A 12,177-nucleotide genomic window follows, 5' to 3' on the forward strand; every position below is an offset into this window, starting at 1 on the left:
CATGTACTAATGTTTCGGTTAATACAATTATAGCATGACATATAAACATTTATCATAAACATAGAGATATAAATAATAACCACTTTATTATTGCCTCTAGGGCATATCTCCTTCATGAAGATCTTATTCATGAGATTCATGAATATTGCTGGGGCATTGGTCAATCCAAAAGGTACTACAAGATATTCATGGTGTCCATATCTTGAGACAAAGGCAGTTTTCGGAACGTCTTCCTTCTTGATCTTTATCTCGGTGATAACCGGATCTTAGATCAATCTTGGAAAAGACTCCCGCGCCTCTAACTTGATCAAATAGATCTTTTATTCTTGGAAGTGGATACTTGTTCTTGATTGTGACGTTGTTGAGATTCCTGTAGTCTCCGCACATCCTTCTTCCTCCATCTCTTTTATCCACGAAGATCACAGGTGATCCCCATGGTGAAACACTCTCTTGAATGAATCCCTTTTGTTCCAAGTCATCCAATTGCTCCTTAAGTTCTTTCAATTCCTTGGGCCCCATCTTATATGGTGCTTTGGCAATCGGAGCTGTTCCTGGGATTAGGTCGATAGTGAATTCTATTTCCCTATCTGGTGGCATACCAGGTAATTCCGTAGGAAACACATCCTGGAATTCATTTACTACAGGTATATCCTCTAACTTCACCTCTTTCATGCTTGTTCAACCTGTAGCTCAACTTCGATCCGGGTATGTTTGTCTCCTTGGTAGATCATTCTACTTCCATCGGGGCTTTTCAAAGACACCGTCTTGTTCACACAGTCGATCAATGCTCCATTAGATTCCAACTGAGTTCATACCAAGAATGACATCAATGTCCTTCATCGGTAAAATGAACAGGTCCGCGTCGAACGCGCACTTATTGATCATAATGACTTGTTTTTGTTTGGCATGGATTACTACTATCGTTCCCCCGTGAAAGTATGGTTATGGGTGTATCTAACTTAGTGCAACTAATCCCATGTTTGATGATGAATTGTTGAGAAATGAATGATGTAGTTGCACCAGTATCAAAAAGTACTTTGCCAGGATGAGTGAGTATCTGGAGCGTACCTATCACCGCCTGGTCAGAGTTGACCACCTCCTCCGTGACCGGTACGGCTCATCTTGCCGAAGGGCTTCTTATTCTTCCAGCTCCCTCCGGTGTTCCCTCCTCGATTTCCTCCTCCTCCGGATTGACCTCCTCCGGTGTTTCTCTTGGGGCAGTCCTTCAACGATGTGCCCCTCCCGGCGACAACCAAAGCATATAATCCTTGGTTTCTTGCAGTCCTTGGCGAAATGCCCTGTGAGTCCACAGCTTCTGCAAATTATTGGATTTGCAGTCTGGAATGCCTGATTCTTCCTGCTACCGTAGTAGTTGCTGTTGTTGTTGTTGTTGTTGTTGTTGTTGTTGTTGTTGTTGTTGTTGTTGCTGTATCTGGGCTTGAAACTCAAGATGGTATTAGGTTTGTTACTAACAAACCTCTTAGGCTCAAACTTGGCCTTCTTCCGCTTCTCCTCCTGCAATTGCTTGAAATCATCTTCCAGAGTGATGGCTGCATCCACCAACTCTTGAAACTCCGTTGCCCTCATCATACGGAGCTGTACTTTGAACTGGGGGACTTAACCCCTCGGAAATCTCTTCTTCTTCTTGTCCTCGGTGTTGACTTCATCAACAGCGTACCGGGACAGCTTTAGAAAACTCCCCGACATAAGTCGGGATTGCTTTGTCCTTCCGCTCGAGACTTTCAAATTCTCGACGCTTCAACTCCACAATACTTTCGGGGACATTGGATTCCCCGAACTTCCTTGCGAACTCCTCCCATGTGAATACCTTTCCAGCCGGATATACGGCTACAATGTTATCCCACCATGATGCGGCGGGTCCACACAACAAGTGTGTAGCATAACGGACCTTCTCCTGGTCATTGCATCCAACAGTGTTGAGCTTTCGCTCAGTGTCCATGAGCCAGTCTTCCGCGTCCATTGGCTCGGGAGCGTATGCAAAAGATATGGGCTTGGTGTTCTGGAAGTCTGCTAGTGTGACTCCCGGGTTCTCAGGTCTCTCCACCCTGTTTTGCTGCAACAAATCCTGAAAGAATTTGTTCTGCTGCTCCAGTGTTACCCGCTGTCGCTCCTCTACCAGCTGCATGTACTGGATAAAGTTTTGCTGCGTCATGGGTGGTGGTGGTGGTGGAAACTGATCTCTGGCTGCACCCTCAGCCTCTTCCTTTTGTTTTGCTTCGCGCTCCATGCGCTGTGCTTCAGTCTCATCTCCTAGCGTTCCCGACATAACCCCCTAGTTCTGCAACACAAGATGATACTCATAATTACTCCATGCGCAAGTTTTCAAGCTCAACATTGTGCACGAGAACTAGTCACGCAATGGAAATCAAGAAGCAAATCCAAATCATACAAAACATATACCCTGTATATACATACATAAGTGGTCTTATTACAATACTCAAGTCGATGTGAGTATGCAAACTCACTTATTAAAGTATATGTACAAATTTATACAAATATTACAAACTATAATACACGTGGTACTTGTGTATTATAGCCTCGCCTCCCTTGGTGGACTCTAGTCGATCTTCACTCCCGGTACATTCCAGGCTTCCATCCGGTCGAACGTGTCGTTCTCCTGATAGACCCTGGAACATAAGGTCTCCCCGTTGGCTTGTAATCCGAATCCGATGATGATCCTAAGGAGAAATCAGTGTTCACAAACTGATCGTTGAGTGCATCATAGTCCACCCATCGGGTGTACTCTCCTGTAGCCCCACCATAAGGGTTACCAAAACCCATACCCGACTCTACCTGTGTCGGATATCCTCCATCTACTCCTTCATTACTAAGATAGCTCTGGTTCTGGGTTGTTGCGTCATCATTCATCTCCCCATCATAATACGCTGCGGTACTATGAGTTCCAGTATCCGATCCCCAACGCCAACCCCTGGAATTCTCGATAGGAGTCTCGGAACGCTGCTTGTTTCCGGATTCCTCTCCGTCTTCGTATCCCCCATAGGAACTACCCAGGTAGTTCCCAGGTGTAACAGGTGTAGGTTCACGTGCAAGTGGATCAATACTGATGTAGTCACCAGCTGAATAAACTGGTGTGTGCACCACATTCTCCATAGGTTCTTTCCCCCTACTCTCCTCCTTGGGTTCAGTGAATTCCTCAAGCATCGTATCAATTGCTCCTATCAGATGATGATTCAGCTGAAAGAGTAATGATATGAAGTTGCGGCTATTATCCATATATTTTGCCGCTGCTATAGGTTTGCGTTTAGCATATTTGTAGTGGTTGAGCATGGGATCATTGTCCTCCTCCATATGAGGAATGTGTGTGAATTTGGAACCCATAAGCTCTTTCGTCTTATGCTCCCGAATATCGGTTATGGCTCTCATAACGGCTATATGGTAAGCTGTATTGGTTGTCCTTGCTTCCCAGCTGGCATGACTACGCTCATTCCCAAAGATTCGGGAAGTCGCAGTCCTACCCTGCACTTGGCCAATACCGGACCATCATAGAACATGTATTTCTTTACTGGAATCTGGGGATCGCACCCAAATTCCAGTAACATGGCTCGTAGGATATCTGCAAGTCCTCCTTGGTACTCGTTCGGTGTGGAATCCATAACTTTCACGTTTCTTCCCGGTCGTGAACTTGCCATGTTGGTCTGTAGAAATAGAAAGATTATGAGATTAGTAATAATGCATCATAATAGAGATAATAAAGAATTATCGCACTAAAAGATATGATTGTTGTATTCTCAATTGAATATACACCATATTTTTAGAGAATTCTTTATTAGTCCTATTTGACTCCTAACGTTTGGTCCCATTTACTAGGTTCCAACCTAAGGTCAAAGCTTTTGCTCCGATACCAACTCGTGGTGACCCCGCATACCACTGCATGTTGTAGTATGCCAGTCGTTGATATAACATTCACGAAGTACCATTCCGCAAATATTACATCCCTCAGAGTAGTACAACAGAACATAGCAGGGTCCATAACTCATTCATTGATTATTACAACCAACATACACATGTCGTCTTGGAGCTCCTCTTGGGTCCTAAGAGGAATACTCCTGGGTTCGAGGTGAACCCAACTTAACTTACAATACCAGAGTTACATTAAACTAAACATTTATTTCATCGAGCAGCTAAATACTAAGAGTTCGGGCTGCTCGGTTACTACTTCTACCGATTATCTCTAGGCTTGATCTCCTCCGGAAGCCTCCCCGGATCCGTAGACTATGAGATAGTCTACGCCTTCAACTCCTCCTGAGAGGTCAGGTTCTTCATAGCCGATGATCTCGGCTCCTTCATTGTTGTCGTAGTTCTCCTCCAGACGATTCAGACAATCTAAGCATGGGATTTAAGAGTGGTATGAGTACGAGCGTACTCAACAAGTTCATTATAGATAAGAGGTGTTTAATGCACTAGCTACAATATTAGACCAGAAAGTCTAGTATCAATGCAAGTTTTGATAAACATTTCTTCAAGAGATTGCTTTTATTCCAAAGAGCTATGTCCGTCAGCCTTCACCGGTTTACTAGAACTTCATGGAGCTCCTTTCCGGCCGCGTTCGCAGTTCCTCATCCCGGAACAGGGAGTGACAGGTCACGGTTCTTTACACTCTGCAGAGGTGTGTTGCTTTACCCATAAGAGATCTTAACCTTGGTGCCAACCGGGCAGCTTTCCCGTCCACACTTCCTTCGGTGTGAGGCCCGGTATAAGGTCTAGCCAATCATGTTCCTCCGCTACCTCGAACACCCACCCTTTGTTGCAAGCGCCGACCCTGGGTCCACGTCGGTCCCATTATTCCCGTAATTTCAGGGTGGACCCCGACCACGACAACGAGTGCTGGGCTCTACCATACACTCCTACGCCGGTGGCTGCAACCCATCATAGACCGCAATACCGTGGGGACTTAAGGCTTCCCCAACCTACCGCTTGTTCTTCGAACGACAAGTGTCTACGGAGCCGTGCCGTGGGGACTTAAGGCTTCCCCGACCTACCGCTTGCCGCCGACGGATACAAGTGTCTACGGTAAAGCGCATCCGTTGATGAACGAGAGGTGGAAACACTTTTGACTACTCCGTCCCACTCCGGATCTTATGGTTAACACGGTTATTACGGCACAAGAATCACTGGCGACATTTGTTATTTAATCCTAGATGGATATAAACCCGTGCAATGGAACCTCCACCATATTAACACAATCCATGGTTCCATTGCCCACCACTTAGTCATATTCATAGTTATGAAAGTAGTGGTTTTGATTTTTGTGCAATAGTGATAACCATAATACTTTGCAAGTAATTTGATAGAAATACTCAAATGACATGAGCAAGTGATGAACTTGCCTGAACACTGCAAAGTTTTGCAGTTGGAAGGTGTGGACTGACCCTTGTCCTCTGTTTCTGTAAAATAGCATCATTGTCCGATAAGGGCAATGGTTAAAGAAGCAATTATGCATGCTTTCCATTTTTAGGGTTTGTTCCCCCTTCCGATGTCTTATTATTTTATGTGAGAGGTATTTACTAAGAATAATTTGGAGATTCTCTATTTAGGGTAAATACAACCTTGAAATATTGACAAGGTGTTTTTATAGTCCAATTACATTAATGGACTTATTTTCTTTATTGAAAATTATGTGTGATTTAAATCATTATTTAAATCATCAAATTAAGACTTATTCATAATTATCTTCAAAAATCCTCTTTGATATTTTATTTGGATAGAGAATTTTATGCTGATTGATGTTCATATTTTTAATTATTTTTTTAGAGCTATTAAGTATTTATGGTGCCCTTTCAAAGTTTATGTATTTAAACGGAATTGTGAAATGGCAAAAATGCCCCTGGGCCCACCTGTCGGTGCAACCCAGTGGGTTAGGTCGAACCGACCGGCTCGGTCCGGCTCGACCAGCCCCATTCCCCTCTCTTCCTCTCACGCGCGACTGAACCCTAACCCTAATCCCTCTCTGGCGATTCGCGTCGCCACCGCCGTCGTCGCTCGATTCCGGCGAGCTCCGCCGGAACTGGCCCCCGCCATGATGCGCAATCGACGCGCCTCACGACGGCGGTCATCTTCATCCGCGTCGATCTAGAGCGGTGCTGCTCTAGTTCGTCTTCGACCTCCCTTGCGGCGGCTAGGGTTACGGGATCTTGGTGATCCCGCTGCTCACTGGGCTCCAGGCGCGGTGGCGCCGCCGTGGGCCTCGCCACGGTGGTGTGGGGCGCTACGGCGCTTGTCGGCGCATGGCCTGGCCTGGCCAGGTGCTACCGAGCACTCGGCGCGCGCCGCCGTGGCCGCCATGGCCGCATCTGCTCGCCAGCTAACCCCGGGTATGTGCGCCACCTCCTGCTCTTTCTCCTTTGCCTGTTCTACTCCTTCCCTTCCTCTTCTCCGTCTAGCTCGATCTCTGGCTTGCCGTGCCTCATAGAGGTGCGGCCATGCCGTGATGCTGCTGCTGTTCTGCTCGTGCTGTTTTGCTGCTGCTACCCTGCTTGGGTTGCTGTGCTACTGTTCTTGCTCAATTGCTTGCTGATGCGACTTATGAATTATTGCTCCTGAGCATGATGTGGTGCTCTGTGTAATCTAGTGATTCCTACTGATTCTCTGTATAAATTTCCTCTCCTGTAAATGCCATAGATTGCTCTTGGCTTGATCATCCTGTGATGATCCTTGCCTTTGGCAAGTGCCAGTGCTCCAGATGTGTTATTATATGTGCTCTAATCCCTGGACATGCTCAATTGAGCCTAGCTGTTGCATTAACAACTCCATCCCTTGATGGAGTGCTTCTGGATACAATTATATTTCATATATTTGATTATCTGTGATGCAATAGTTGGTTAATTTGTGGCTTTGGATGATCCTGTGATCACCAGGACTTACTGTTGGCTTATCAATTAACATGAATTCATTTCAATTGCTGCTGTTGCTTGAGGATCTAGCTCCACACCAAATACTGGTGGTTGCTGTTGCTTGTGAAAGCAATACTGGTGGTTGCTTGAAGGATTTGATACTCTGGATGCATCTGTGTGTGTTGTCTTATTTAATTATGCTTGTCAGTGAAGCTTGGCTTCCTATTTCTGACAACTGACATGATTTACCTGAGGGATGCAGTAGTGATTGGGTGCATCCTATGCACTATATGGATGGAAACCAACATGTGTTGGCACCTCCTGTGATGCATGAACTCCCCTTGGAGTGATGATATGCTTCTCTTGTGGCTTTTCTGTGTGGCTAGGTAGTTGTGGTGACCCTAGCAATGCTTGGTGTGCTAGTAAAGGTTGCTCCTACCTCTTATGTATGCTGTTGAGCAATATTACTGGTAGTCAATCATGGGCTTTCAGTATAATTGATGTTGAAATGAAGATAGACATATAAATGTCTATATTCTGATGGTGTAGCTAGCTATAGGGTGCTGAGTGAATCTGTGTGGCTAGATAGGGATTAAATCCTTGTTGGATTTCTCTGGTTGTCTCACTGTGCTGACACATCCAGTGTTTCCTGGATGATTTCCTTCTGGCTATTCATTCTTTTTGCTTGCACCACATGGCTTGGTAGCCAGATGATGATACAAACAGGGTTTCTACCCTTTTCTGTTGCTGTGATGTATGCATGTGCTTATGATATGAGCAAAACCGTGGCTTGCTCATGATTATCTGTGTATACCTCACTCCAGCTCCTAGAAAGGTTGTTGGTGTAGAGGGTTTGCTTCTGTGATGAACTTATGCCCGCCCTGCTCCTCCCGACTTGCTCGGTGATGCTTGATTGATTTCCGGTGATGGGGAATAGGTGAGACAGCTCTAGCTGTTCACTCTGTTCTTGGTGTTCTTGGCTGTTCTTGGTGCCTGGTGACTTACCCTGCTGCTTGGTCGATGAATGAGCTAGGGTTTGCTGTGGAAAAGTTTTTATATGGCTGGCCCTAGCTTCTATGGTCGACAGCTCTTGCTTGTCACTTTGGTGACTCCTCACTGTGTTGTGTGTGTGTGCTGCATGCACACAGCCATGTGAGCAGGTTGTGTGTGTGTGTACACCGGATACTATGCACTTGGGCTTTGAGAGGATTGGCTCGGCGTAAACTTGATCATATCCTCTTCATTTCCATTATTTGCTAACCTCGCCAAGTGGCAATGCCACTTGGCATAATTTCTTTCTTTGTTGTGCTTGTGTGCAGGAACAAAGTGATGACCAAGATGATCTTCAAGCTCAAGATTAGATGATATTCACATTGTAGTATTTAGGATAGATTCATACTTGTACTCTTATTTTATCTTCTTTTTCTATTTATCCCAATTTGTGTAATGTGTTGTAAGTAATTCCTTTATTTCAATTCTGAATATTGTAATTGACATTGTATCTTGTGTGATTATTAATAAAGCTCAAAGTTTCCCTAATGAGCTTTACTAAATAAATGTAATGTTTATATTCATTGATTATTCATATTTGTTTAATGAATTACCTCAATTTTGAATTATGAGATATTCATATTATGTTTAAATTTGAAATTCAAAAGTTCTTGTGTTTGAATTCAATCATGCAACTTAAGTTGTAATGCAATACTCTCCTCTCTTCTCAAAACCCTAGTTCAATTAGGTGAGTTACAAGTTTGTCGCACTCTCGAAACCCTAACCCCGTAAGGTGTCGAGAGAGAAACTTGTCCCCCTTCGATGCAGTTTTTGTTTAAAAGCGCGAAATTTCCCCAGAATTTACTATGCAATGCACATCCCTTTCTAAAATCTACCCCTCGATCGTCTCTAAACCTGGGACATTACAAAATGCTTCTGTAGGGACCTGCAGGCATGGCCGTCTCAGACGACGTGCGGTCTGGTAACACGGTGCAGGAGAGCTCACCTCAGGCGGAAACGGCGCAGCTGCGAACGGCGGGAGGTGTCGCGACGGTGAGAGGACAACAGCGCCGGCGGCGGCGTCCTCCGACTGCTGCTACGACGCGGCGGAAGCGCAGCGAGACCTCGACCTATGCTTCCGCCCCGCTTGCCGGCGTCTCGACGACGATGGCCTGCGTCGACGCGCTCCCAAATCGCCGCTCCGTGGGTGGCGGCGGAGCGGTGGGGAGATGTGTGCGACGGGCTTGTGTTTTGGGAGGCAGACAGGCGGGCCAGGGGCGGACAAGGGGCGGACGCGAGCGACCAGCCTTTCGCGTCCGCGGCCACGCAAACTCGTCCAAGATTTGGACCGGCTTTGGGTCGTCCCGGACGCTGCGGCCATCCATTTTAGGGATGGGTCCACGCGCTGGGCCGCGATTTTGTCCGTTTTGACCTATTCGAACGCGCGGATGCGGGATGGATCGCTCGCGGTTGGAGATGCCCTAAAGTCCTTGCGATGCGGCAGCGCTGCAGGCTGCACCCAGCCTAGGCAGTCTCAGGCAAAAAGCCTGCGCACTTTTAAGGGTATCTCGAGCAGGCTGACCCAAATCGGACGACACAAACGGTTTGTTTCTATCGTTGGTCAGCCCACGAATAGGATGCATCGAACTATCCGGCCTGCCCGATAGAGCGTTCAGCGGCGTGATTCATTTGGTCCGTGCTGGCTAGTTGGTCCGCACGCAGTAGAGAAAAATGTTCATGAAGTTTAAAAAAACGCGCGAAAATTTTGATAGAAATTTCATTAATTCAACATAATTTACATAGATAAAAAAACAAAATCTAAACTACTTCACGCGCCGACATCTTCCTCGTCGTCGGAGGCGAGGTTGATGAAGGGCGGGGGCGTGCCCAAGCAGGCACCTCCGCCGGTTACGTGTACTGCGGAGGAGGCGGCGCGTACTGCGGAGGCGGCGGCGCCTACTGCGGAGGAGGCTCGAAGTGCGGTGGTGGCGCTTGCGGAGGCGGTGGAACCTCCTGGCCGTCCCACGCCGCCTGTGGTGTGGCGTGCGGCGGCAGCGGTGGTGGCGGCGGCAGCGATGCTACGTGGGCCGCCACCATGGTTGAGAGCTAGACGATGTCATCCAGCCCTGGCCAGGACCACTTGGCCTCCTCGTCGGACAATGAAGCAGCGAGGGCGGCAATTGTGGCCGCGTCCTCGTCGTAGTTGTGGGGCACAACGTCCTCCAGCTTAACATTAGCGGGAGGCACGTCGTCCATCTTCTCATCGTCGTCGTCCTCGTTGTTGTCGTCCTTGTCATCGTCATTATCGTAGAAGACCTAATCCTCCCTGTCCGGCGCGTCGTCGTCGGGCATGAAGTCGCGGTGGTCACTGATGACACAGTGCGCCTTGTGCTCCTAGGAGAGGAATTCACTCCAGAAGTCCTCCCGCCGGTACACCTCCTGCTGCTGCATCGGTGGCGAGAGGCGGTCGATCCAGCGGCGCATCTCCTGCCAGGCTCGCCAGTCTGTTAGAGGTGGCGGAACAGGGAAACTCCTCCTGTTCAGATGTCACCCGTGCGGGAGGGAGACGTCCCGGTGGTGGCAGTGGTCGCCCTCCGCCCACCGCCGTTGCGCCTCCAGCACATGCACGTACAACCTGTTGCGGCCTGGTTGGTGCTGAGGAGGAGGCTGCGCCACCTACGCCTGCGGACCGGAGAACATGTGCGCCTGCGGTGGCGGAGGGACCATGCGGGGCCGTGCAGGGTTGCATCGAGGCAGAGAATCCCGGCGCCATCGTCAGCCGGACGAGGAGCCGACCTCGTGGTCGTTGGTGGACTTCTTCAACCACTTTGGTATCTTCACCATGGGTGCGTGCGCGCAGATATGGCAATGTCGGCGGCGGTTGGAGTGGGAAGCAGATGCGGCCGCGGCCCTCGTTATATACTTCTGAAGGTATTCGACGAGGACCAGGAGGATTTTGGCAGGTGGGCCCTTTCAACTTCATCATCGTCAACGACGACGTGCATTGGAGTAGGGTGATTTGACAGTTCGGCCAAGGAGATGAGCACCTTGGCCCATTCTTTCCATATTGATAGCTGATTTTTTGGCTGAAAATGCTCGTCAGATTTTCTTATTCTTATGTTCCTCTTTTGTATGGAAAAGATGCTTCTTTTCCATTTAACCCACTCAAAATAGTACTAGCAGTCTAGCATCATGGTCAGATAGGGGTAGGGATGATGCTGTTGGCTTAGCCCTGTAGATCTCCTAGTTATGCTCATTTTTGCATGTACAGTATTGCCGTGGATGTGTAATATGGACCGCTGAAAATCCCTGAGTTCTGAATTATGTTCTACAGTATTTTGTTGATCGAACAAATGGACTCCATGCAGTAGCAGGTCTTGGCCTCTGACTTTGATGATTGATGAGAAAGAGTAGTAGATTGTTTCTGCTTTATCTGATAATTCTGCCGGACTGGATAAGTACTTATCCCTTTCATAAATAAGGACTGAATAAGTAGTACTCTTTAGTTAATGCCTGAAGCATTTTTACCACTAAAAAGTGAAAAGAACCCTGTTTTTTTACCTAGAAATTCGCTTTGGAGCTTGGGTATCATGGAGGCCTTTATTTACCCAGAAATTTGAAACCATAATTTCAAAGTTTCAAAAATTCAAAAAAAATCTGGACATGGATAATGTTCTACTCTACCAACGTGAAAAATCTCAACCCGTAGTACTTAATATGATGGGCTTAACAAAAATGAGCTGTCGGATTTTGTCATTTTTCTGCAGCCCCAAATACTGAATATTTCTAGGTGAGATATTTTCCAGTTGGTAGATTACATCATTTTCTATATCTAGAATTTTTTACCCGAATATTCTGAAACTTCAAATTGCCATTATTGAACCGTTCAAAAAAGAGCTCCATGTCGCTCCTGACCCAAACATCCGCACTCGTTTTACCCCATTACCGCGCTGGCACAGTAGAACCAAGGAAAAAAATAGCGCGCTATAACAAAATAGCGTCGGCCGAAAAATATGCTATTAGCGTGCTATAGCGTGCTAATAGCGCGCTATAGCACGCTATAGCGCCGAAATGATGTAGCGTGGGCTGTCTAAAAACGCTATAGCGTGCTATTAGCGCCGAAATAGCGCGCTATTTTTTTCCATGAGTAGAACAGCCTTCATTTAATTGTTCCTTGCCGAAGTGAAGAATGTCTTGTTGGACTGAACTACCGACGCAGAGCAAACTCACCTCCAAAAACAAACAAACCATGTACCGATAATGCGATGCAGGAGCGCTGCAGGGTCCCTGGGTAGTACAATCACCTGCCTAAACA

Source organism: Lolium rigidum, chromosome 6 (genome assembly GCF_022539505.1).
Source record: "Lolium rigidum isolate FL_2022 chromosome 6, APGP_CSIRO_Lrig_0.1, whole genome shotgun sequence".
NCBI lineage: Eukaryota > Viridiplantae > Streptophyta > Magnoliopsida > Poales > Poaceae > Lolium > Lolium rigidum.